Source organism: Anomalospiza imberbis, chromosome 13 (genome assembly GCF_031753505.1).
Source record: "Anomalospiza imberbis isolate Cuckoo-Finch-1a 21T00152 chromosome 13, ASM3175350v1, whole genome shotgun sequence".
Taxonomy (NCBI): Eukaryota; Metazoa; Chordata; class Aves; order Passeriformes; family Viduidae; genus Anomalospiza; species Anomalospiza imberbis.
Genome location: NC_089693.1, coordinates 16,369,882 through 16,393,681, shown reverse-complemented (window position 1 = coordinate 16,393,681; position 23,800 = coordinate 16,369,882). Strand labels below are relative to the sequence as shown.

General features: G+C 40.2%; 1 protein-coding gene across 6 annotated transcripts in view; it reads left to right on the top strand.

The window, feature by feature from the left end:
• Positions 1 to 23,800, top strand: part of RORA (RAR related orphan receptor A) — a 516,409-nt gene that overhangs the window by 111,403 nt on the left and 381,206 nt on the right. For all 6 annotated transcript variants that reach the window (XM_068204188.1, XM_068204187.1, XM_068204184.1 and 3 more), the window contains one exon: positions 15,158 to 15,307. The gene's annotated coding sequence lies outside the window, so the exon portion shown is untranslated. The remainder of the gene's footprint in view (positions 1 to 15,157; positions 15,308 to 23,800) is intronic.

Here is a 23,800-nt window from a genome sequence, read left to right as displayed (position 1 = left end):
TTCCTGAATTCCTCAGAGCTCATCCAGCTTTCATTATTCTCCTTCTGGAATCCCTGTGTGAGCCTCTCAGCCCCCCTGTCTCGTTCACTTTGCCTTCCTCTCCCAGGGCCAGTGCAGGTTCCTGTGGCAGCACATGTCCTTTGCTAGGCCCAAGGCAGGAGGCTGCTGCATGTCTGCTGTCCTGTCTGGACTGTTTTCCCTAATGAGGCCAGTTATTCCGTGACAGGTGCACATGTAATAGTTATTGCAGAGAAGAATTTAAATTACAAAACAACTTTAATTCCCTTACAGCTAGCCTTAAAGGAGCACAAGCTTAAATAACCTTGGCTAGATTTTGAGCTGCATATCGTATGAATAACCTGCACTGCAATACATAAACACATGAAGCTTATATTCAAGTTCAGATAGTATGCACTGTGATTGAGGAGCAGTAAAAAGAACAGGATTTCTTAATCAGACAATTAGTTCCTCTGGGGGGAAGGGACTGTTTCTCTGTGCAGGGATTAATCTGTTTACTGGCTTTATGGTAGGTTCTGTCCATACTACCAAAACACAAAGCAAGTGGTAGCTTCCTTTGACCTACTACAAGATGAGGATAAGATACCCATGATGACTTAATTAGATCTGTCAGCTGTTCTTAATTCTGTTAAGCATGGAACTTGGGGTGACTGGGTGGAAACAGCAGTTTTGGGTGAACTTTGTTAGACTCTCAGGTCGATATGGCAGAAATCTTTTAGCCTTTATATTCCTATGGAGCATATCTCTGTAGTAACTTGAAGTTGCTCTGAGATCCTGTGCTACTGATGGCTGATACTCAGCCATATAGACACTGCATACCAGTGTTTTTAGAATTGTAGAGCTGATGAGATTGAACACATTTACCTCTCAGCTAGAGCAGACAAACAGTGAAAATGCAGGAAAGTGGAAGACAGTATTTGAAATAGTAGTTGTGGGTTGCCAGTACTGACCTGCTGCAGGGAGATTATTTCCTTAATTTTTGTCCTGTGATTGTCTTTAAGCCAGGCTGGCTGTAAGACAGTGACAGACCAGCTGTTACTCAAAGGAGAAATCCTACAAAGCTTGGCTGGAGGCATATGACCTTTTCTTCTCAAATGTTGACATTGTTTTGTGTTTTGTTATTTCAGACTTTGATTGCTAAGACAGGTTTGACATGAGCTTCCAGGCTGATACTCTTCTCAGCTCTACCTTAGGAATTCAGGGTACCTCTGATGGCCCGTTAGAGGTCTCCACACAACAGCTATAGCTCCAGTATTTCCAATTTGGCTAAACCAAGGAATCATGGCTTAGCTTTGCCTTTGGAACATGGGATAACTCAAGTCAGCCAGCTCTGCCTTCAAAAAATATTTCTTCAAGTGGTTGCAGCCTGAGGTAAATCATTCCCACTGGATCTCTCATGGAGCTCCTGGAAGGGTTGTCAGCAGATTATCCAATTTAATACCATCTCCAGACCCCGTGTCACACCCTGCACTTCCCCAAAACTCAGTGCCACTAAGGTTCTGTTGTCTCCCAGTCCTTTATTGAACCTGGGGGTGACTCAGCTCCCTGGGGCACGTACATTCCGTTCTGGCTGTGGCAGCCTGTTCAGGCATTGCCTCTGAGAGCTGAGAGGACGTGCAGTGCTGTTTGTGGGGCTGGCAACGCACCTGCCCTCCCCTTCGGGCGGGTACAGCCTTTGCATAAAGGATGAGGAGGCTGTCAATCCACTGGCACAGCACCTTGTCCTGGCCTGTAGGTTTTGGCCAATCTTATCTCTTATCTCAAAGCGTGTGGTATGTTCTCTGCAGCAGCCAGGTGTAAGGGATTTCAGCAGACAGGAGGAAAGAAGGAGGCTGGCGGTGGTTCTGAGAGCTTCTAGTGTGCTGCCTTTCTTCCTTCTCTGCTCCAGGTTTGTCTGAAAGCACTGGAAGACATGCTTTTTCCACAACTTTAACATCTGACTGGGTTTAGTAGCTTCTGGCTTGTTTTGCTTAAATGTGCAAGTGTAATGGCTGAAAATGTTGTGTGTGAATGATGTAAATATTTAATAGTACATTAAAGTTTTGGGGAGATGCTGCAGTAATTAGCAAGTGCTGAGAAAGTCAGAATCGACATGCAGAACATCAGAAAAGCAGAAGGATGATTTTATAGAAGTTATACACAACACTGCTAGAAATTAATGGCACAGTGTGGAGTTCATGAAAGGTATTGATATTGTAAATAAACCTTGCTCAGTAGATTTTTATCTGGTCATCTTCTGTTATACTTGTTCACAGTGGGAAGACTGGGACATGTTTCTACTGTAGCAGCCTTGTAGTCAGGCTAGGTAACAGGAGTTTCTGCTGCTGTTTGTAGGTTTTCAATTATATTGACAGAATCTGGTCCAATGCATTCTAAAGTGTTTCTAAAAGCTAAGATGTTGGGCAAAGCTGCAAAGATTTTAGATTTCATTCCATAGTCATTTTCTAAACTACAGTGAAAAAGGAGCTTTCCAGAACTCTTTATTTTCACTATTGTGGCTATTTGAACTGCAAAGACCAGTGTTAAGGATTATTTTGTAAATTCCTTTCTTTACTGAGCTCTTACAAGAGAGGGCAATGTCCATCTGAACTCAGGCCTGTTGGGCTGGTTGTTCCACAAACATTTTTTAAATTTTAGAATTTTTTCTCAGAAGAGTTTCAGATAGAATAATTCCTTGAATTGCATTTTGATGCTAACTAATGTTTGCAATCCCCAGAATAACAGTACTGTCATAAACTAGCTAGGTAATTCTTAGAGAAACCAATGTTTCAGTAGATATTTGTTGTCCTTGAAACTAGTTAAAGGAGACAAAGATAAATGTTTAGTTCTAACCACAAAATTAGCACATTCTATGTCAAGTATTCATAATGAACTTCTACTCAGAATTCAACAAAGCTTTTCTGACTAAGTCACAAATGGACTTGTGACAATGGACACTTCTGCAGGGCTGCTGGTACATGGATTTTCTGGGAAAAGAAGGAAACTAATATCTTGTGCAATAGACAGTTCTGGTTTTGAAAATGATTGTACTTTTCAAGTGCAGGTATCTCATACCACAGGAAGTAAAGATCATATATTTTCTAAATTCAGATTGCAATATGAGGTGTTTCTTTTCAAGTAATGGCAAATAAGCAAAATAGGGCCACTACAAAAGCATGTGAAATAGTGTGTATTGCAGCAGTATCTCAGACAAAACAGAACGTTGCAGACCTTTAATTACTAGTTAACTAGATTCAAGATGGATCTGTATATATGCTAAACAATAGATACAACAGCGCATTATGCAGAACACAACATGCCTCTAACCATTGTTTGTTCCACTTGATTTGAAGTTCCACATAACAAGATGCCATTTGGACTGAGATTTACTGCATGCCTTACCTTTAGCAGTTATGCAGAAATTTTTAAATCATCTATAGTCATTACTCCAATTAGAAGTTAACTATTCCTAAGTTTTATTTTTTTTAGAAATATGTTTTAAAATATATATTTAATTATAGTAGATAAGCATATAAACTCACTGCTCCTGGTAGCTGGAACTGAATAACTGTAGTCACTCTGAACACCTACAATCACTTTTTACTTTATTGATTTCAGGCATAGCTTGAGCTGTATCTGCTTTATGTATATGCACATTCATAGGTGTTCTGAAAGTATCTTTGTGTCTACATGATCTTTGAGTTAGGTTGGGCAGTTACTGGGCAGAGAGTGCATCTAACCTCTTTGGGATGAGGGGGGTTCATTTTCAGTGTGACTTCTGCGGGGCTCAGGTAGAGGACTGTGCTTGAACATGTGGAAATGAAAATCCTTTTGCAGTTTTCCTCCGATTTATGGCTTGGTACTGTGTGATGTGTGGAACAGCCTGGATGCTGTCTGCTGCCTGTGGGAGGGATGGCAAATCCCACTGGTCTGGCTTTGTGTCATCCCTGCAATCAGGAGTTCCCAGCTTTGGCACTGCAAGGACACTTCTCCTTCCAGCTTCCACATTAGTGGAGTCTTTTGCCTCTTGCAGCAGTCGGGAGCGCAGCTGGGTTGGCAGTGGATCTCTGTCTTACAAAGGGGTAACCAAGGCTGTTAGAGGGTGAAACACTGCAAAAAAGGTCACATCTGGAGAGAGCACCCTTGTCACTCCGTGTAAGTAGCTGTCAATAGTCCCATGACTCTGGCAGGGCCCAAGTCATCTGTAGGGAACACTCTGGAGTTAATGTCAGTGGGCAACAGCAGTTCACCACAGCTGATGGGACCTTGGGTCAGCATCATGCCAGCTATTGCTGAGAATTCCCACATGTAGAGTGTTAGTAAACACACTTATTATTAATTAAATCACAGTCTATGCATCTTGTCCTTTCTTCTGAGTGTCCAGAACAAAGGAGATCTCCCAGTGCAGGTGTTGCACACATTACAATATTGGATCCACGATTTTTCAGCTAGGAAAGGGTCTGCTGAATTAATTCCATGCTAAGGTCTACAACATGCATTATTTTTCAATTAAATAACCAGAGAAATGTGAATTGTGTTTGTATTCCTGTGCAAGCAATTGTAGCAACATAATAGCAGGTATGAAAGAGCCCTATTGCTTTCTGCAATCAGTGGGTGTTTATTTGTGCAACAAATGGCACTGACAGTTCATCAGAACTTAAATTTGCAATCCACATTAGAAATTCAGTAATATCTTTCATCTGTACTTGCAAATATAAATTGCCCTCTGTAGAATGGCTTACATGAATTTCTGAGGAAACTGTCAAAAAGGGTATTAGAGCATGTTTTTCAAGAAGAAAAAATGGCTTCAAAAGAATCTGCCCCATAACTTTATGGAGGAGCTGGAGCAGTGTTGCTTTGATTTGTTGTCCCAGCTTCTTGCAGCTTTTCTCACTCCTTTGGTCACAATCTCAACATGCAGGACAACAAAAGAGTGAGGATTTCAGCCCCAGACAGGAGATGGAAAGCTCTCGTGACTGCACAGCAGGCCAGAAAGGACAGCTGGGCGAAATAAGGAAATAAGCAAACTGTTGAAGTATGGTACAGCTCTATTTTGTCACAAACCATTGTAGTTGCTTATTCTCTTCAGTGCTTTCCACATTTGTGCACATCCTGTGATATTTCATCTCAGGTCTGTGATCAGTAGCAGAGCATGGAATAAGTTTTCTTTTATTGCTGGAATGAGGGTAATAAATATCTGTTGCTTTTTGTTGTGATACTGCTAGTGGAGAAGAAAGAACAGAGAAATGGTGAAATGCTTATAGATTTGTGCTGGTCCTCTTTCCCCACTCCTAAAGAGGATGGTTTGGTGGGCTGGGAGCAGTCTTTCAGCAACAGTAAAGCAAATTGGGGATCAGGAACTTAAAATTCCACCTATTCAAGTAGGACTACTGAGCCATGTGTTATGTCACTGTAGACTTGAAAGGGTTTACTTTCATAGCAGAATAGAAAGTAAAATAGGTTGTTTAATTGAAAGTAATCCATAGACACCTACTGTGTATAAACCCAGGAATAACTGGGCTGTTAGAAGAAAGATCAAAGAGTGTTTTTCACCTTCACTGTTGGATTCATTATAAAAATGCATGATTCATTACACTTTAAGTGTCACGTGCATCTACTGAATTTGCAGATTAAGCAGACATGAATTTAAAAAATATAGAATATTTTATCAACAAAAAGTATCAAGCTGCACCAAATTTGGAATATCAGCTAAAAAAAAGATCTCATGCCTGGATCTGATGAAAACGTAGTTGTGTTGTGCTTCATATAAAACTATTTGGACATACATGTAACAAGGGTCCCTGCTTTGAGTACCTCGCTTTCACAAAGTCTAGTACAAGGAGACAGTACTAGTCTAGTACAGGTCTTCTTCAGCAGGTGGGATTTGCACAGATGGTGAAGTACAATTCTCTTGATACTGGTTATGTGTTAGCCCCTATATTGCCTGGAAGTTGGTTGTTTCAAGCCAGGCCACAGCCCCTGCACAGTGAGAATCTAAACATGGAAGTTCTCACTATTAACCCCATTGACCTGGAATGGAGAACAGATATGACCGTTTTCACTATCATAATAGTCTGGGAAGAAATTATAAAAAAACAAAACTGCTGTTTGTTTCATTGTTTGTTGCCTGGCAAATGCTGTCAAGGGAAGGTCAGAGGATGCCCACTCGTCAATACAAGAAGGTGATAAATGTCAGATCATCTTTTGTACATATTTCCCTTGTAAATACTTTGCTTTGATGTATGTGTGCTTGTTTTAAAATTAGATGCATTGAAACACACAATTTCTGTCCCTCAGCTGCTTTCAGTGTTTCTTGAGACATAAATGTGTAGAGTTTTATCATGGGAATTCTCTGTGGATGCACAACCTGAAGTGCATCAGCATGATGGAAAAAGCAGAAGGGAATATTGTCCTGCTTGTGATCAGTAAATTTTGTCAGGCTTTAAAGGCACAGCTGTGTCCAGTTATACTAACTTAAAGGAAAAACTGTGATCTTGAGAGCCTGTGAGATTTTCAGAGTGGCAATGGCTGAGTTTGAAGACCGACACTTTGTGCCCCCTGACTCAGGCCCTGTGGGTTGGGTCCAGCTCAGGGCAGCCCTCTCTGAGCTCTGAGCTGCTGCTGGGCACTCGCTCTGCCACTGCTCAGGATTTGATCAGCACATGCATATTCCTGACAGCATCATATTCCTGACAGTCCTCGTGCCATGTTCTTGGTGCTCTGGAGGTAACCACGGTGTCTCTTGCCAGTGTGGCTGTTGGATCTGACTGCACTCCTTGGGTTTGACCTGAGGAGGGCAAAGGCAGTGCCAGATGGGATTTCTGACTGGTACACCCAGATTTTTGGCAAGGTGCAAATTAATACCTTTTCTAGCAGCTGTTGATAAAGTGGTCCTGGAGGAAGTGCTAACTGTGGCCATAGCTCAATCCAGAGAGAAAAAAAAATTGGAAGTGCCTTATATGAGTAGTCTCCTGCATTTAGAAATAGGTAGGGTAAGGTAACTTATCCTTTAATGGATAAGTTAACACGTTTGTGGAAAACTTCTACACAGCACATTGGGAAAGAGGAGTATCACCACTGACTCAAGAGACAAGACACCACAGGCTGGATTTCACAGATACGCAGTATTTAATTACTGTCCTGATAGCGACATAATCACAGTATCATCCAGCGCTCATGGAAACCAGTTCTGTTTTTAACAGTATTCAGGGAGGTCTGGACCAGGATACAGTCTACACCTGTGTTCCTGTTTGCTTAACAATAATATTTTTGAGGTGTGACTAAATAACATTAGATATTTGCATAATGTCTCTTACCTGGAAAATTCATGTAACTGCTGAAAATTAATTTAAAGCAGATAACTGTTTTGACTGATCAAAAGCACAGAAATGTCAAAAGCTGCATGTCTTTCTTTCTACATTGTTGCAAGGCATATGGTTTTGGTGATTAATTCTTTCCTGGAAAGGAAGCTCAGCTGTGTTGTTAGGGTATCTCCTTGCACGGAGTGGCAGGGTGCTGTAATGGACATGGGCACATGAAACATTGAGAGAGGAGGCAGGGTGTGTGTTACAGTGCATTGGTTACTCTGCAGCACTTGCTGTGTGTATTCTTACCCTGCAAAGCCCCTGAAGGACCAGGTTTCCTGCTGGGGGAGAGCCTGCACCAGTTCCATTCTCCAGGCACACCAGAGAGCCCCAAGTGCTGTAAGTTCACACCCCCACTGAGTTTGCAATAGTTCATTTGCATGCTGAGTCTTGGTTTCTGGTATTTGTAACAGAAATGCTTTTTGAATTTCAGAGGAAATAAATATTGTAGCTTCCCAGTTACACTGGGGCAATGTTTCAAAAAATTCTTTAAAAATAATTAAGCACTATATAACTGTGGGGACTGATAAGACAGATAGATGTGCTGAAAAGTATCCGTAATGTCTTGGCATATGCAGGCTAATATATTTCAATGTCTTTATTTTTAATCTGTTCTCACTTTTCTTGCCTCTGCTGCACCCTTTCCTCTCTTCCCCTTGAATAGGAGCTTTGCTGTGCTAGCAAACAATAAAACTTGTTCTTTGAGAGGGGGAAATATTTTTCTCTTGTGCAAGACAACCTCCTTATATGCTGGCCCTTCTGCTTGTGCCTTGAGGGTTTACTGGAGGTGAAACGTCTCCACTAGCAAACGAGCTTTGAGACCCACAGTTGTGGTCACTTAGTAATTTCAGCTGAGAAACCTGGCTATTGAGGCAATACATCATCATGGTGCAGGTGCAATTGTATGCCAAACTCAAAAAAAAAAATTTGCATATTAAAAAATTGTTTTTAAACTTATTTCAAGGCCATTCTTTTGAGTTTTCTGAAGGAACTATGCTGTCTAGTCAGCAAGAATTAAAAGGAACACGTTTTGCTTTGCTCTTTGCTATCATGAAGCACATTAGAGCCTGCAGGACTTCTAGGGCATGTGTCTTGTCTATAAAAGGGTTATTTGATGTAGAAAAATCCATTGAGTTTGTTTCTGCTTTCTTTTTGTTACAGGTAATCTTTCAATCACATGATGTGAACAACAGTGGTTAGAGGATTTCTTTCAGTTGAGGAAGCTGCCAGCCACTCAATGTATTCTGTTCCTTTGAGCAGTTTTTAAGTTAAGGATAGATGTAAGAAAGATGAATTTTATTGTCAAAGAATTGTCAAAGATGAATTTTATTAGGACTTTATGCACAGCACATTCAAACACAAAGAAATTTTCTGATATCATTAGAGAGAAGTTCTGGTCTTGGTCTTACGATGTAGACATCAGCAGTCAAGTTATAACCAGTATTATGGTCCAGGCCTTGATTTATTTACTTTTTCTGTTCACTCTAATACTGTCCTCTCTATTTTAGAGTTTTTTTCTGCCCCCCGTTCTCAAAATATTTATGCCTCTAGTAAACAGGCATCATAACCAACAGAACACAATCTAAAGGTATAATTAGCAAGAGGAGAAGCATCCTTAGGAGTACAGGCAGTTCCAGAGCAGCCAAACCAAGCTGTGCTGACCTTTGAGAGGGAAAGGGGCTGTTGGTGCAAACACCCCGTGGGATAACTGAGCAGTGACACAGACCACTGATACTCAGAAACCTTCCATGTGAGTTATGTTGGGAAGTGGAATCACTGCTGTGTGTGCTGCGGCTCCTTTGGCTGGCAGGATGACAACTGCAGCAGACTGTCAATATCATGTGCTCGGCTTTACTTTTTCCCCTTAGGGAATTGCATGTTTAGCTCAGCTGGTAAAGCCCAACACATCTCTACTTGATCTCTGTTTGTCCCCAGAACTACATGTGCTCAGTGGGCTACTTTTGGACTAGTGCTCTCCAGCTGTATTCCTCCTTTTACTACAAATAATTGCTGCAGCAAGGAATGAATGTTTCATTCTCGTAGTTAAAAATACCTTTATAGAACACATATTTTTTTCTTTTCTTCTTCTTGGCTGCTTGCCAGTACCCTGCCAATAGACATCATTGGGCTGTGATGCTCTCAGATTTCTTATATTTAATTTTGGGTCCTACCTGAGGGGAAATGATTACTTTGTACTTAGCAGACAGGGCAGCAGTACTTGTTCTTCCCTTGTTATACTGGTCCAGTTTGAATTATATTAATCATACTTTGTTTCTAATTCACAGCTGCATGGTAAGTTGAATCTTTGTCTTTCAGTGTCTTTTTGCTGGTGCCCTCACTTCTCCTGATGTCTCCTATGCAACATGATTTATTTTTGAGTTTAAATGCTATTTAATATTATCACACTGCATCATTCCTCTCCTGGAAAGTGTCTCCTTGCAGTACAGAGTGTAGTGGGTTTTTGTATCTGCCATTACTGTGCATTGACCAGCTGCTTCTAGACTGGGTTTTGTCTTCATTGTTTTCAATCCAAAACCCTTTGTGTGTGTGTGTGACCCTTTAATCAGGTTTAATAAATAATCTGCTCTTTTATTGTTAATCTTCCTGTAATACATAACTGATGGCCACTGCTAAAGTTGGTGATGTTACAGGAGAACATGCACAATATGTAACTGTTGTCTTTTAACAACTGTAGTTTTCTCTCTGTTTTTTTCCTGTAACTATTGTTAGGTCTGCTTTGGATTTTGATTTGTATAACCAAATAGTGTTCCTACTTCTCAACCATGGGATAAAATATCTTAGTTTAAAATCACATCAGATTTGTCCCTCCAATGTGGACAACGCACTTGAAGGGTCAAAGACTCCTAGTGTACTGTGTGGATTGCAGATACTCAGGAAAATGTGTTTTCATTAATATTCATGGAACGCTCTCATTCTGCAAACATTTGTGTGAACAGTATTTGTCAGAATCTACTTATTATACCTAAGCCTCCAACAGAAGTTTAACATCCTAGGCCAGCATTTCTTTCAAGGCTGTAACAGGTTATTCATTTAGTCAAGCAGGCTGTTTGCAACACTTTGTGTTTAACTGCATGTCAGCCATAGGAAATCACAGATAAGCTACAAGATTGGCTTCTCCATGGGAATTATGTCGGCTTGCACACAACTTCTTTAGCTAACTCTATTACTGTACAGTTATTATCAAGTAGATATATGTGGTGCTGACAGCTCCTGACAGGAGAATGCTTTATTACATAAAGTTTGCAAAGAAAAAAATCTTACAACATGACAATCTTTTATGCCCACAAAGCTATGTATTGGACAAGAATCCACATAATTAATATTAATTGTAATAAAGTGTGACAATCAAGAAAGAATAACATAAGTCTGCTCGTAAGTCAAGACCTCAATAGAGTGGAAGAAATAGAGCCAGCCAGAGATGGATGATGGAAGAAAACTGGTGCTTGAATAATTCATGGAAAAGCACAGTATATTGCATGTGAGGTCTGGAGCCTTTTAAAGGCCTGTGAATTAGATGACAAAATTCACTCAGTTCAGGTAAGTAAGAGAGGAGAATGGGGAATTCACATGTGATGTAGCATAAACTATTAATAAGAGTTAAAAGGTCATGTACTTCCCATGTCAAGTGTGAATGATCAGGAACAAAAATTGCCAAAAGATGTATATAATTTTTAAGGAAACAAAAGCAAATATGACCTTTGTAAAAGCTTTGATAATTTGAAGACTTGTTAGCTGCATGTTTTTGGCATTTAAAAAGCCCCAGACTATTCCACTCTGTGAACAATTTGTACAGTGGGTATTAAACCAAGTGTGAAGTCTGCAGGAGCAGTAGGTGAACAGCACTGTTACCTAGTTTGGGCTATTATGAGCAGCACTGTTACATAGTTTGGGCTATAATTGGAGGTGAGTGTGAGAAGATAAACTCTTCTGTGAATCACATGACTTGTGTGAACGTTTTGACCTCATGTAATATTGCTTCAGTAAATTATAGCCATGCTCTTTAAAAAGATGAGCTGAAAACAAGGAGGTAATGCTATGGGGGATGGAGGGTAAAGATGTCTTGTGCTGAATGAGGATTCTGCCACAGATGTGAACAAGGGTATTTCTGGGGAAAACATGGTTTGGTAGAGAGACTATTTGGCCTGAAAAAAAATTATGATTGAATGTTTAGGTTTGCCAGCAGGATTTAATTATGAAACTTGAAATCTGCTGGTTTTCCAAAGTCAGTCAGTTTGACCATTAGCCTGTCAGTGATCAGCCAGGCCTGTCTTCCCTTCTTTGGCTATGAAAAGGTGCATCTGACATTTGCAGTGGTCTGATGGATGTTTCTGGGCAGTCCCTTTTCATTTACTCAACAGAACAAATAAAATACTGCAATGCGTAAGTGGGACATGAGAGAGTTTTTGGTTATTGTTTTGTCTATGCAGTTATCAGTCTACCAATTTTCTCCTGGCCAGTGAAGCTGTTGATTTTGTTCTTACTAAGAAAGTAGAAAAAGGACTCTTAGGTTTGAGGGGAGAAAAGGTAAGCAAGTAAACTCTGGGCTGCAGAGCCCATCAGTGCAGGTCTGAGACTGGCAGCACCTCTTCCAGCTCTGCAGCATGAGGCTCTTATGAGGAGCAGCTCTTTGAAGGCCCATTTCTTTTAGATCAATGCAGGACAGTTATTTTCCAGCACAATCATTCCAGAGCATCTTCCTCGGTGGCAAAAGCCAGAAACAGAAGAATCCATTCTTAGGAACAGTAAGGACATAGAGTGTGTGGCAGTGGGAACACCTTGGGCTTGGGGAATGAGGTACTGCAGTTCTGATACATCCTCTGTCAGATATTTGGAGAGTAAACAGAGTTTATGTTGCACTATCTTCCCTTTCTTGTTTCTGATATGACAGATTTGTGTTAATGCATATAGTTGCACCATAGAGGTTGTCATAGGGAAGTGAGAAGTTCTGGCAGCTGAGTAAAGGGTGTTTGGGAACTATCAGTGTTGGGAATGGTGTGGGAAATAATTTGGAAGCTGGGTATAAGCATGTTGTTTATGCCTTCAACACTGAAAGAGCAAACAATATAGTTTCATCTTGCAATTCGACTGAAATGTATGAGTAATTGACACTCTGCATTACTATTGTTTTGACTTTCAACAAATCCAGTAATGTTGTGTGGACTGGGTTCTTATACAATTAGTGTTTTTTTGGTTATCTCTAACTACAAGAATTAAGGGTAAAAGATTTCTGTTCTCTAATCTGGGGTTGTAGCTGAGTGGGAGCACTGCCTTGTTGGTCTGCCTGTTACAACACCTTGAAACAACACAGCAAAATGTTCCTCTCAGCAGAAGAACTTATTCCTACAGAAATAGAAAATAAACATTGCAAATACATAGTTCCTTTAGCTGGGTACTGCACTTGCTGGGATATAGGGGCAAAGAATTCAAAAGCTGGTTTATTTTTCAGCAAGCATTTCTGTTTGAGAAGCATTTATGGCAAGTAGTAGAACCCTTTACTGCATCATATTCAGCATTTTGTTGTGGTCATTTCTCCTAAGGAGTTGAAATTTCAATGTATACAGAAATAGTACATCAGCAAAACAGGGAATCTATCCCTGTCCAGGGGTTTGGGTAGGTGACCATAATTACGGCAAGGTGATCACTGAAGACACATGCAGATGTGATTGTAAGAGCAGATGGGAAAAGGCACTTAGCTGAAGAAAATCTATGGCTGTAACTGAAGTGTTTCAGGAACATGCTATAATCCTAGCTTTAGGTGGAGTTAAGCTTTTGAATAACCAATAGGAGTTGGCTGGCAAGATGGTCTTTTACACGTGTATATGCTAATGTAAATGTCATAATGCAAATTTAAGCATTCAAGAACATTATGTGGATTTGGGAAAATCCCTAAAATTTTAATTCCATAAGCAAAATATTATTTTGGCAGCACATGACAGAAATAATCCTGCTCCCAGATGTTTCATACTGTTGCAGTTGAGACTAGTTGCATGGTTGTCTTCAAGACAGCTCTAAAATAACACAAAAGCTTATTGGAATATGAAGCAACTCAATTATACAATGAAGCAAAGAACCATGTCTGAATTCTTAACATTGCTCAGTCTTCTGGGGAAATAAATGGGGAACAGAGTCTTCACCAAGAGCAAAGTATGTCAGCTAGAGGACAGAGTCAAAGGAAACTCTTGAAACCAAGGAAGGGAGAAGTCACCTTCTGCGCATTTTATTTGGATGCCATGCTGGACTGTGTGCCTGTGTTCCAGGCTGGTTGTTGACAGCTGGCATGGAGGAGTCTGAGTATTCAGACTCTTTCTTGAGCATTAAGATTTCTTCACTTGTTTACATGCCTATTTTCCCAGAAAGTTCAATTGTAGTTAAATTTTTTACTCCAAGAACTGGGTCTTGGTGGAAACTGCCAGATGCTGAACAAAATATACAAAACCACTTGGAAATGCGTTGATGTATTGCTGCGAGAGGTGCATATTCTCCATTTCTATTTCTTTAGAAACTGCGAGGACTCTTCAGGTAGAGAAATGCTTTTTAAAAGTAATTAAGTTTAAATGTTTTCTTTTATTGACCTATGTTTCAGTGTCATAAACAGAACCCCATAAGGAGTGCGTGTTGCTGTGCGGGTGACTGAGCACAGATTGCCCAGAGAGGGTGTGGAGTCTCCCTGCCTGGAGATATTCCAGAACTGTCTGGATGCAGTCCTGTGCCATGTGCTCTGGGAGGACTGTTGGAACCAGGAGATTGCACCAGATGATCCACTGTAGTCCCTTCCAGTCTTACCCATTCTGTGATTCAGTGTTCAGCAATGCTTAAGATAATTCTTTACTGTTGCTTTGTCGTTGGGAACTCGGGTGTGTAGGTTTTCTTAAGGAAGCTGTATGAAGAGAGCTTTATCCTTCCTCCACGTAGGACATGCAGTGAATGCCTTTGACTTGTGCTGCCTTTTCTCAAGCTGTAGTGAAAGCTGTGACTGTTCTCTCTGTTCTTCTGAGGTGGCTTTGCAGACCCTCTGCTGCATTTGGAGAGGGGTTGCAGCAGTTGGACAGACAGATGGACAGACAGACAGCTGTGGCCTTGGCAGGCCATGTGTCCATCCTAGTGCACAAAGCAGAGTGTGCAGGAATCTGTCCCTGCCAGGTCACAACTGCAGACAGCCTGCTTAGGTGGACATCTATAAGGTGCTGAATTTGATTTATTTTCCCAAGAACTATTTGGGAATTAATTTCTGAGTACTTATCAAAGCAAACACAAAAAAGAGGTGTTAGCTCAACAGGATATTTTACAAGCTCTAACAGGATGTTATCAGGCCACCCCTGAAACCCATCCTAGTTGTGTCACTGACCCATGATGTGGGACTGCCTGGGCAAAGTGACAACTCTGTATCTTCCATGGCCTGGCCCAGCCCAGTTCCCCTGTGAGGAGCAGTGCTGGGTGCTCCCTGTGCATCATGGCCTTGCAAAGTGCTCCTGTATGATTATTTGAATTTATGTAACTGGGCTGTGTGATTGTGACGTGCAGTACTCAGTCACCTGGCTTTTCATAGCCAGTCATGGCTCTCCTGGGGTTTCAGGAAGGTTCTGTTTCACAGCCTCATGACAACAGTTGTCCCAGGAAAGTGTGACAAAGAGAGATCTGTGCACACACGGGGGTGACACTAACTATAACCTGGATGTCAACATCAGTGACAGCCTTCAAATAAGTTGTCTAGCTTACAGCTCTCTTTAGCTACTTGCTTTCCTGTAAACACACTGGTGTTTTTTTCCCTGTTGCAGGGTAAATCGAATCTGACGTCATCTGTTCAAGTACAAGAGGGGATTTTCTCTATGGCAAGAGTCTTGTTGAAGTTGGGAGTTCTTCCTGTGGACCAGCACATCCCCCTTCTGTGAGCAGATTTCTCCTGGAATGCTGAGGATGTGTTTATGGTGAGTGCAGTTGTTACAAGCAAGATGTGAAATAGGATGTGAAAATAAAACCACAGGCTGGAAATCAAGAGAGGTAAGACTTTCTATATTGTTTAATATAGTGTATATTTTCTGATTTTGCTTTTCAGCAATATATAATTGTAAGTATTGCACATTTTAAAATTTACTCCATTACAGAGTGGGTGGGGGAGAAGGACAACTTGTTCTCAATGTGGTTTAATGGTACAAAGCCCAACAAATTCACTGTCACATGCAGCACGTTTTTCTCCTCATTCTCTCTGCCCTGAAGTTACCCTTTATTGCTTAATGTGTTGTCATGCTATAGTGCCTTGTACAATAGCTTTGCTTGGCTGCCTGCTTGAATGGGAAGGGAAGGGAAGGAGGAAAATGGATTCCCCCTCCTGCATCTCAGTGCAGCAGTGGAGAGTCCTTGTTAGGAATGTTTGGGTTTGGGGGGGAGTGGAGCAGAGTTTAGAGTGTGCTACAGCTTTGTGGGATTAGCAAAGGCTTGAGGGGCCCAATTTAACTGAGTGTTCTGGCTGTACTGCTTCTAATGTCCTTTGCAATTATGGATACAGAGAATATCTGTATCTAAGATTGGAGTGGAATTCGTATTTCAGATTTTGTAATATTGTCCTGAAATAAAATAAAAACACAAGTAGAGGGAAAGGACCCTTATAAATTGATGTTTGGTCATATAATAGTTACCATAAGGGAGGGCTGAATATAAGAAGCTTAGAGTGAGGCTGGACCTATTCCAAACACTTTTTACACTCTTATGAAAAATTTAAGGAAATAGCATGCTGAGCACTTTCAACTTTAATTATGAAAAAATAAATTGTAAATCAGACTGTCTGGCTGAAATCTCTTGGACTCCTAACAGTAGCATACCTTTCTGTATGCCTAATGTAGTATGCAGTTACATGGGTTTTATTTTACACGGAAACTAGAAAAGTCTAGATTTCTTTTTTGAAAACACTGTTAGATAAGAAGCTTGGTTTGAATTTAATGACATCCTATGAGGCACTTTATCCCATATCCTAATGCTAAATGGAGGTAAAGAGGAAATATTTTCTTTTCCTTCATCACCTTATGATAGCGGTGTATTTGTTAGACAGTCCCCTTACCTCCTTCCTCAGTGATGTGCCCAGCCTTTTACTCTGTAGTTAACCCCCTTTTAATTATAGAAAGACACAGGGACCCAGAATGGGAAACTAACTCAAGCTGTTAGCCTCACTTTTGACCTCTGACAATGCTTCACACTCCTGTTGAGCCCTCCATAAGAGGATCTCCACATGCTTGCAACCATTAACAAATTTAACCTGCCAGCTGCCTTGGTAGGTGAGCACTATGTTCCTCTGCTGCCCCTTCAGATGGGGAAACCCAGAGACACAATTTCTGCTTTATTGCCTGAAAAAGCACTTTGCAGAACATAGAGAAGGACGTGCTTGCCTGGAGGAGATAGAGCATAAAAACAACCACAACAGAACAAATTGATGGGGGAGAACAAAAGAGATTGGGACAAATGAAAAGGGGAGAAAGGCTGCGAGCCTGTGTGGTCACTTTGGGAGTGATATGCAAATCTTTTTGCTATGGCTGTGGATTTTGTTTTGTAAGGCTTGGGATTTCTCTGTGTCACATTTGTAGAGTTAAAAACCAGGGACAGGTCTGAGAAGCATCACGGACACAGATCAAGAATGCTAAGCAGCATTTAATTCAAACTGGTAGGAAGAAGGCAGTTTAAAAGTGGTTCATCTACCACAGACAACAAAATAAGGCTGGTACAAATGAGATTTGGCTGACTTGGGTGCAGCTGTGGAGACGCCAGAGGTCTTTGCCAGCACAGTACTGCAGACAGTGGAGCACCAACAGGTCACTGGGGAGCAGAAGCAACCAGCTCCAAGAGCTCTACCTCAAACTACCTCCAACTACCTTTTATGCATTTCCTGACTAATCAGCCTTGGGTGACACACGTATCCGAGATGATTTTGAGGAAAAGGGAATGTTCTTCCTGTGAGATGATGTTAGGAAGATGCCTTTCCACTGTGGTTTTTGTTCTTACCTATTTTCATGTACAGCATCTTATTAGAAGATAGGAAGCCCTCAACACTGACGAGGGGGCTGTGGCATCAACATGTATTATTCAGGATTCTAGAAATTGCTATTACTGTGTTTCATTTTATATCCAGAAATATATTGCTGTTGAAAATGAAACAGATTGGTAGACCTTTATCTGTAGGATAAGTTTTGTAAAAAGTTGCATGCAGAGAAGGGCAAAATAGAGCTTGACTACTGCGTTCTAGAAACTCTTTGGCTATATTTTGATTAATATTTGTCACTAGCACCACTTAATGTCAAATGCTTATTCAGCTTATGATTTAAAGTCATACAATGCACTGCATAATTGTAAATAGGAGACATTTGTGCATCTGGTATTTAAATGGAGTATGTGTACTTTGCATTCCAGAGCATCCCTAAGCACTGCTGTTAGAATTGTCATTTTAAAAATATGTTTTGTCCTGCTTTTAGAGCCCATTTAATCTTTTCCCCATTAATCTGCTTTCCCTAAACCTTTCTCTAATTCTTCTGAAGGATCCCCCACCTGCTGTGCAGGCTACACAACACAGTGAATCTAATCATGTCTGGAATTATCATTTTTATCAGTTTAATCCATATTTTTCTGTTATTTGCTTTCCAAAGCCTTAGACATTTTATACACTGTGGTAAGTAATGGAGCAATTGTGGTGGTTAGTGTCTTTTCAAAAAAACAGTGACAATACAGTTAACATAATCAATTTAGATTATTTTCTAGAATGCAGCATTAGTGTTCCATGGAAGTTAAACTTGATCTTTAGAATTATGGAATATATTTTAAACTTCAAATTGTGGATGAGTCAAGAAATGTCCCTGTGTTTGTTCAAGCCATCGTTCTCAGTTGTCCTGATCAACACTTGCAGGTTCCTGATTGTGCAATCAGCATTCTGCTACCTCCCTGAATTTCTTCACATACCTTTTTTTTCAAGCAGTCTTATGTTGATATTTTCTTGAGTGCTTTTATGAAATAATTGCAGCTAAGATAGCAACTATTTTCTTTATGCTGTGATTTCCTGTCATGAAGTGCAGTTTCCAGAATTTGAAGAGAGCAGTAGCTTAACTCAAGCAGGTGCTTTTTATGGAGCTCATCTAAATTTATAGTGGTCTAAAGAAGAGAATTTTGTTTGGTGTTTCAGTCTCTTACTCCTGTCACCTGTGTTGCTGAGGGTCATAGGCAGATGCTGATATGGACAAGGTCCTCATCAAACAGAATCTCCCAGCAATACCCAGCACTAATTCGGAAGAGAATGTTTTGCCATAGATACTTAGGAGCAAACTAGATGACTTCATGTAGTGAATAGCTGTGGACATGCCATCCTGGTTTCCTGGTTTTCAGGTTTTATCCTCTCCTTCATTTATGTCAGAGCTGCTTTCTCTCCTGCTCCTGCCCTTCACTTCTTGTTTTGCTGTGAGGCTCTGGGATGCTTGGCAACAGCTTAGCTGCTTGTCTACGTAAAGGTCTGCTGGTGCTACACTGGTAAGGCTGTTCTGTAAAAATGTAATTTAGCAGAATTTTTGCATAAATTCTGAGACTAAAACATTTGCAGAAGAGCTGTGGTTTGTACTATTTTCATTCAAAGCAGGACATTAAGGCTCCAACCACATTTCATTATCCATTTGAATAACATTTTTCAATTTAAAGCTCTCTCTCTAAGCACGACCACTAAATTAATGCTAGATTCCCTCTCTGCCTAGTGGGAACACTAAATAGATAAATAAAAATCATTGCAGGATAATTGTAGGTGCTGTGGGCTGAAAGCCAAACCAGGCCAATTCAGCCTTTGAGCCCTGTCTGTCTGTCTGCTTTTCTTTTTCCTTGCCCATCAAAATAGGGTATTCAATTATAATCTTTTTTCTGCATACAGTGGCCCAGAGGCATTATTAATCTCAGTGCATTTGGAGAGTGAGTGAAAAGACTAAAGGTTTTGGGGGGGAATCTCTCCCCCTTGTAGCTGTATTCATCACTTAGGGTCTTTGTCAAAAATGTACTTTGCTTTCTCCCTCCCCCCATTCCTTGGAGCATAAGCTGGAATTGACTCCAGAAGTTAAAGGACAATGGAAGCATTAGCACAGGGATTATGGATCTTCTTGTGCAAGATGGGGGCTGGGGGGAGAAGGTAGAGGCATACTACTGGCAGGATAGAAATTTAAAATTTGTGGCTAGAACAGTGCCCACCACTACATAAGAAAATGCAATAGTGCAATCTCTATCCAAATGAAGCTTTTCAGGTCCCTGAAAAGAGCGTGCAAAACCTGTTTCTGAAGCTGGTACATAAATACTTGGGTTGCAAGTTTAAGTGTCAAAAGAAAATTTTAACAAAAAATATTGTGGATTAGTGTGTTTTCCAGCGAAAGATCAGTAGCTTGTGGTAGCAAGATCTGGTAGCTTGTGACTTTCTGTAATTTATTAAATTCAAGTCCTTTAGACAGGTTCTATAATTATTTGTGACGGGTTTTTGTTTGTTTGTTTTTGCTTTTTTTTTATAATGAGCACTTACCCATGATATTCCCATTGGGACTTCAAGGTTTGGAGTAACTGAATGTTATGGCTGCGGTACAAAGGGTTTTGGAGGCATTTAGCCGTGTCTGTAGCCATAAACTTGAATCAGGTGCTCAGAGATGTCAATCAATTCAACATGATTTTCAAGGCAATTTCCTGCAACAGGAGGGGCTTGGATCAGCCATGGACCATGATGGGGCAATGACCCAAGTCACTGAGTCATAATCTCTATTTGATGTAGGTTAATAATGAATTTTAGCAGTCCAAATTATCAAGTCGAATTATCAAATTATCAAATGCTGCTCTCTCCTAGTGATGGCACTAAATTTTGGTGCTTTAACTTTGGTAGTCAAGCTGATTTGTGCACTACAAATTAAAGGAGCATTATTGCTTCCTCTGCTTCAATGAAATTGGTTCGTCCCATCTGTAGTTACACAGAATTACTTACAGAGCTTTTCCCAGTCTTCCCATGTGGGCCTAGCAGAGACTCTTTGATTACTGTACTCTTTAAAGCAGAGTAAAGTGTTTATTTTATTTCTGTGATATTAGATCTTTTCCAAAGGTTTAGGTTCCAAAATATTGTTTTGAATGCCTGGGCATATCTAAGTAGGAATTTTAGAAGAAAATCTAGTATGTTGCCCAGCTATATTCTCATTGATGCTTTCCTTTCTTATATCCTACTGGCCTGAAGAAAAAAGAAGAGAAATTATTTTAATGACAAAAAAATACCCCTACCTTCCCTTGCTCACCCTCCCCTTTTGCTAGAACTACTTCAGTGGCTACTCAAAATTTAAAAAAACAAGTTATCTGAATTTTTTTTAAAAAGCAAAAAAATTCCCCAAATAAACTAAGCCTCCAAACTTGTAGAATTCCTCAGTGGAAGACTTCACGCCTGCCTACTGGTAAACCGGTATTTTTCAGAATCTGATTTAACCTGGATAATGCTTTAACAGTGTCTTCCAGCATAAAAGCTTTAACATTTCACATCAGGACCTTGATTTACTTACCATCTGCTCAGAGGTCTGTCATCAGCAGAGATGATTTCTAGCTCTCTTCAGATAACTGGCGTTTGGCAGAGCTCTGCTAAACAGTCTATAACCTTGAAGACAAGGAGTATATGATAACCCATGCATATCAGTTAACTTTTAAGTGGCTCAATAGTCTCTTTTCTTAAATAAATCTGCCAAATACTTCAGTTTGGTCCTGGTTTTCTCTGATTTTCCTTTTTTATCCTTTAAGACAGTAAAAGTCAATGAGACCTTGGAGGCAGTGAAGAAATTATTTTTTCTGTTTTATCTTTATTAGCCATGGATATCTTTAAAGTTGCTTTTCATTTTGTCTGTATTTTTTATGATGCTTTCAGTGCTGTTTCTATCAGAAGACTTGATCTGGCGATTTATGTATTTGTGGCAAAATTAAAAAAAAGCAAATTTTTAGTGTGTTATACCAGTTCGGAAAATTATTAGGATCAGTTTGTCAAAAGTCAGGCAGTCAAAAAAACAAGTGAATTCAATTTTAGCTTTAATAACAAGTTTGATGTTTCAGGAGGTTAATAATACATTTCTTAGGCTGTTGACTAAATTATAGCATTACTCATTAAATTTATAGAGCAAAAAAATATTTCTGTAGAGGCATTGGCATGCTTAAGAGTCTGCTTAGATTTAGGTTTAGATGTTAACACAAGCTTAGCAGTATTTGCTATATATATATCAGACCTAAGCATATAGACCAGAGCTGCTATCAAACCAAGGCAAAAAACTTCTGTGAAATTAGTCTTTCTTTTAATTTAGCAGATAATTGTAGAAGTTTGAAATTACATCATCCAAAATTACAGCAGCCCTTGAAGAGTGGGGGTTCTGCTAACAAATGATGTCATTGCCCAGGGTAGACTGGCCAGCTACCAGGTGATGTCTCTCAATATATTGGACTGATTTCAGGACAGATGGGTGCTTTCCTTCTGTATGTTTTTTTTTTATTTTTACTCTTGATTCAAAATCTGGGTTTTTTCTACATTTTTTGTGTGTGTGGGTGGGGAGGATTTTTAGGATAAGCTGGCCAGTTGGGCCAAAATCAACTCGGAAGAGTTTGTGTTGTGACCAGGACACTGTATTCTGCCTAGCGAAAATCCTCCTCTGCTCTTTTGTTCTGGGAACAATTCTGACCTGCTCCCTGTTCCTAGCTGTAGCAATAACAAGCAGTGTGCTGCTGGGCAAAGAGTTGAACTCAGATGAATTTGATCTCTACTCTCCTTCCTGATCTTTTAAACAGGCTTCAACCTGCAGTGCCCAAACCCTTTGGCCACTGGAAGAACAACTGCTGGAACTGCTGTCTTTATGGACAAATTCTTCTCAGCAAAAATTCCTTATAACATTTTTAGCCTCATCTCATCAAAAACTGTCAAAACTAAGTCAACTTTGCTTCTTTCTGTCAAAAGAGGCACCAAGCAGTTAGAGATGACTGCAGTGTGAGCCATACATTGGGACAGGGAGGTACATCCCAGGAGGCACTCTGCACCCAGAGCAAGGTGCTGTGTATTTGCTCCATGGTTGTGGGTTTGCACTCAATCCAATTTTTGGTTGTTTGGGGAGGAGGATGTGAAAGGCCAGTTGGGAATTCTACCACAAACTGTTCTTCAGTCTTTACTTCTAAAGCATCTGAGTTGCAAAAGGAGACGTTTAATGCTTAATTTGTCAAAACATTCTGCAGTAATTTCTTGGATGGTTTGGGTATCAATTTTAATGGCATTATGCCTGATGTGCTTTGTTTCCTCTATCTAAGATGAAAAACTGAATAGCAGAACTCTGAATGGTGTCCAGGTGCAGCAACACCTTTCTGTATTGCCTTTCGAATTCCTGACTGCACTAGGACTGCAATTAATTTATAATAAGGTTTGGCACAAGCCACCATAATTTGGCTCTGAAAGAGCCAAAATTAGCTTAGCCATGATTAGCCTATGAATGTTTCTATACTGCTTGTGATTGACAGGAGTCCTGTGGACTTTGTACTACAAATAGATGTGATTTACCCCTCAATGAAAGTTTCTTTGTTTACTTCTAGGCACGTTAAAATAAGAAAAATCACTCTGCAAATGTGTTGTTCTTGAAACCCTGATGCTTGCTGATTAGTGCCCAGGCAGTATTCACAGCATCTGTTTGTATTGTAAACCTCTGTCAGCTCTGCCTGTGCACATGTTCCTTTTTGTTCATGCCTGTCTCTGAGAATAGGCTGGGAGCATCTTCTGGGTAACAAGGAGGGCCTTTATCTGTGCATGAGATGAGTTTGTGTGCCCCAAAGTGCCTCGTGACACAGGTCACAACCAGTGTGATTTTTCAGTTGAAGGTATTTCATCTAAATAGCTATCAAAAAGCTAGAAAGATTATATATTTCCACAGGAATTGTTGTTTTCTGGTTTGGCTCTATTGTAGCAGGCATCAAGAATTTGTTGTCACCAAATCTGGCATGTTCTTGGTGGGATTTTCAGGAGATTTAGCATCTGTGTGGCACTGACCTACAACGGAGGAGCTGGACGGGTTAATTCTGAAAAGCTACATGAGCTTGGAGGAAGTTGGAAAGAAAACAATATACCATGATCAAACCTACTTTTCTTTGAGATTAGTAGTTCATTGGCACTAAAATGTTGAGATTTATAATGTATATTTAGCTGAATTTCTGTCCTTGTTTCCTTCCACTATTTAATTTTCTTCTTCTGCAGCTCTGTTCCATGCTCTGTTGTTTTTTGGTTTTTTTTGGGGTTTTTTTTGGGTTGTTTTTTTTTTTTTTTTGGTTTTTTTTTTATTGTGCTCTGTGAAACTCACCTCTGTGATAATCTTCAGGCAATCTCTCTATCTTTCTTTGACCTTCTGCAAGGTATCTCCACTGTTTCCAAACATCACCTGCAC